Source organism: Ascaphus truei, chromosome 1 (genome assembly GCF_040206685.1).
Source record: "Ascaphus truei isolate aAscTru1 chromosome 1, aAscTru1.hap1, whole genome shotgun sequence".
NCBI lineage: Eukaryota > Metazoa > Chordata > Amphibia > Anura > Ascaphidae > Ascaphus > Ascaphus truei.
In genome coordinates, this window is record NC_134483.1 from 47,736,764 (window position 1) to 47,741,479 (window position 4,716).

Sequence of the window (4,716 nt, forward strand, 5' to 3'; positions counted from 1 at the left end):
GTAAATATTTCCAAAACGCCTCTGTCCATGTGGAATTGTGTTCTGAATTCATCAAAGGGAGGTATATTACCAAGGGAATAATGTCAAATGCTCTACAAATATCCTTCCAAATGCAAAAGGATCCAGCATTACAGTATGTCCTGGACTGAAAGAGGGGTTGTGAAATGATTGGCTCATTATGCAAGGGCATGACATGAGTCTTTTGGGCAAAGATATCCTATCCCAATGATCTTTCTACTGCTTCTAAGGGAGCACCAATACATATGTATGCGGATGACACAATCTTATATGCACACAGCCCTAGCCTCTCCGACCTTGGACACATACTTCATGTCTTTTTGAGACTTGAAAATTGGATTTCCCCAAATAAACTGTTTTTAAACACTGACAAGACTGTAAAAATGTTATTCGGGACCAAGGCTAAATTTGCAAAGCGTCCAATGAATGAGCTCCAGATCAGAATCAACGCTAATACCACCCTAGCCACTGTTACTAGTTTTAAATACTTGGGCATATGGTTTGACGCCCATTTAACATTTGGGTTGCACATTGATACCCTGACATCCAAAACCTATGCCAAACTAGGTGTACTTTACAGGAACAAATCCTCCGTAAGTCTGCTGGTCAGAAAGCGTATCGCACCGCAGATGCTAATGCCAATTATAGACTATGGGGACATAGTATATGGCATGGCACCCCGAACCCACCTTGCAAACTTGATATTCTCTACAATTCAATATGCCGTTTTGTCCTCCAATGCAACTACAACACACATTACTGTGAAATGCTTAAATGCTTAAATAACTAGATTGGCCATCACTTGAGCCTAGGCGCAAAGTTCATCTTTCCTGTCTTTCCTTTCCTGCAAATACTTTCTAGGCAAGCTTCCCTATCTAAACAAGCTCCTCACCCCTACCACATGCAGCACTTATCATCTAAGTTCTGACACCAAAAGACTGTTCGTTGACTACCAGATTTTTGGTAGCACTGTTGCTCCGTCGCTTTGTCGCCATCGCATGCACTATAAGCGGCGACGACAGCGACAATGCATTTTTTTGACGCGACGCTTGCGTCATCGTCACAGGCACTATAAGCACAGCCTAAGTGACACATTTGATTGCTTAAAGGGGTGAATGTAATCCCCTAAGAAGATGCTTGGTGTGGTACAGTCTTTTTTGAACACTCTTCTACATTTAATTATTTTACCTGACCTATGTAACCTATCTATAAACCCCCATGGCAAGATAAAATGGTCAAAGACTACCTGAGGGATGTCAGTAGGTAACCAGAATCCACCCAATCTGATAGATTCTGAAATGGAGGCCTTGGACAATTCACAGGCAGCTGGAAGTTATGATTTTAACATATCCTTTTAAAGGAACTGCGGACCAACCATACTGGTCTAACCCAACAAGTGACCACTGGACTCTAAATTAGACCTGCTGCAAGAAAGGCTAACAGAAATGAACCATAGAGTCAGCAACTGAAATGCAACAGGAAGAAAAACCCTCCTGGTAGACCAATAATATCTGGTATTAACTCCATGACCTGCAATATATCTGAACACATTGACCATTTTCTTCAAAATTATGTTAAACAAGCAAAGTCACATTTAAAGGACACAACACAGATTCTATCCATATTAAAAAATATGGACTGGAATAGTGATTATGTGCTAGTAACATATGATGTGGTGTCTCTCTACACATCCATATAACGTAAATGGCTTAAAAGCCAACAAACAAGTTTTAACAGGATAAAGAAATGACAATAGAACAAATTAATTTTCTAATGGATAGTATCATATTTATTTTATCACGTAATTATTTTTGGTTTAACAGTGAATTCTTCCTACAGTTGTGCGGTACATCAATGGGGACTAGGTTCGCACCGAGCTATGTTAATATATTTCTGAGCATAAGGGAAGATGCTTATATCTGGTCTCAGCATGAGTTCAGTGCGTCCCTGGTCCTCTACAAAAGATATATAGACAATATTATTATAATCTGGAAGGGTGAGGAAAAAGATTTAGAATTTTTTTCTAAATATATAAATCAAAATGATTTAAATCTAAGATTCACAGGAAAAACAAGCAAAACAGAAATAGAATTCCTGGATCTGGTGATTTACATTGAAAATGACCAATTATTGACAAATAATCATTTTAAAAGCGTTGACAGTAACAATTATATTAATAACACAAGCTGCCTCCATCCCATGTTATCAAATATACCTTTCGGCCAACTGAGAAGAATAAAAAGGAATTGTTCAAAAGAAAGTGTTTATAAAGAAAAATCAAAAATTCTAATTCCAAAATTTGAGGAAAAACATTACAATAAAAAAATCATTAGAGAAGCTATTAATAAAACGGATGGGCTGAATAGATCTACGCTTAGATGGCGTCGGATAGCGAATCACGTTTTCCCATAGGAACACTGTTTAAATCAAACGTTCTGTTCCTGAAGGCATTTTTAATGCTAAAATACACAAAATATTTTACTCAAGCAATAAGATATGCAGCACACACAGATTATGATGTAAAGATTCTATTTATTGAATCCAGAACTGTATAATAAAACTGTTAGACATGTTTAAGGGCCTAAATAAGCCTCTAAACCTTCACACAGACTGATCTGGATGATTTCCCTGACTGCAGCCTTCTGATTGACATAATGTTGCAACTTTGCAAAGCGTTGTAAGAGCGTCGGATAAGCCATTCGTCGTAAAACGAGGAATTACTGTATCTAAGTCATGTGCTCACTTGTGTGCTGTTCATGGCGGTGGTGTATTGGGACGGCTTGAGGAGAGAGAGAACTAATTTGAGGGACCTTTGCGGGGGTGAAGTGTGATGCAGCTTGCAGGTTGTGTATTTATCCTTGATCCTGTAGAGGAGATATTGTCCATTTGACGGACCTTTGCGGAGGTGAAAAGTGGGAGCGCTTGTGGGCGTCAGTATTAACCCTTGTCCCGTATGCAGGTCGTTTGCTAGCTGGTTGCCGTACGTGACACATACCAAAGCATTTTCAAACTTGCCATGGATCTAACCTGGTAAGATTAACTTATAAGGCTACTGAAAATATAGAGCTCATTGGAGAGGAGGAAATAGAAATATAAAGCAAGCAAAAAGAGAAACATTCTGGATACACCGATTAAAAACGATGCATCCAGATGAGTTAAATATGGATATAGATATTGGTGCATTTTTATAGATTTAACCAAGACACCTATGAAATATGAATCCACCAACTGTTGTTTCTCTTTTCTCTCCCTTCATTAATATATTCTGTTTATTAATATATGAGCATTGTTTGATTCACTTTTTATGAGCACTGTTTTTATTAAGCACTTTTAGTTGTGCTATCAGCACCTGTAGCACTTTATTTTCACTACTTCATATTAAGAGCACCATATTCATGCCTTTTTCACTTTACTGACTTACAAGTTGAATACCTGTCTTGAGATGCCTGGGGGTGGGCTATCTGTTTAAAGTATCTAATGTTTGAAAAAGTGAAGGAAAAAAAAAGTTAACACAGGTGATGTAAATTACTATAATGTTCTTTGTTTGCCCCCACCCCCCTGCTCTGATGCATATGATTACCCGCATAATGTACCCCATAGTCTATAGTGTGTATTTATAATTTTTCCTTTTTAAAGGTTTGACTCCTAAACAAAGGAGCACTGTGGCGCTCTGCTCTTGGGCCGTTGCCTGTCCCCCCATGTTCATTTAACCTTTGAGTGTGACTGTTTCTCACTACAGGATCCACCTAGGTTGGTCCCCCTAAAACAAAGTTTGGAATCCGGGGTCCTCTGTGTATTCTACCCCTTTCCCTTACCAAGCCCCGCAAGCATTTGTCACCATTGTGCATTGACTGGTATATATGTCCTTGAACCAAAATGTTTATAAAGTTTGGTGAATGGTTTTTTACTCATGTGTTTATGTTATCACTCTATTCACCCACACCATAAACCACTGAAATATTACCATGCCAATTAATATTATTTCTCAAAACACCAAGGGCCTAAGCCTAAACTCCCCCGAAAAAGACGAATAGTTCTGTCAGAGGCCAAAAGGTTAGTAGGGGGGATATAATTATATTGCAAGAAACCCATTTAAAAAACGAGACCAGACATTACTATTCAGTAATGCTTATCCTCTAATCTATCATTCATCATCCTCTACAAAAAAAATTGAGTGGCTACACTCTTCCTTAAAAATTAAAATTTTAAGGTAGATAAAATCAGAACTGATCTCTCTGGAAGAATTTTAATTATTACAGGCTCACTGGATTCTACCTATCTAACAATTGTAAATATTTATACTCCTAATGAAAACCAAGAGTCTTTTCCAGGAGTTAACAAATTTTGTGGAATCTGTTCAGAAAGGCCTCTTAATCCTAGCTTGGGATCTAAATGCAATTATGGATCCAACTTGAGAAAAATCCCCCAGCCCTCCACCACCAAATAGGATAGCCCATTCTACCTGAGGACTTGTTTCCATGTCCGTAGACTCTTGGAGATTAATGAATGTCAATGTGAAGGATTTTTCTTTCTACTCACATCCCCACAATAGCTATTCGCTTATCGACTATATTTTTGTTGATCAAGAAATAAGCGACACTATCTCCATAGCAATCATTGTCCCTTCTGCTTGGTCAGATCACTCTACACTTATAACTAAGCTGGAGGGTCTTACAACCAAAACTAAAACAAGATTGT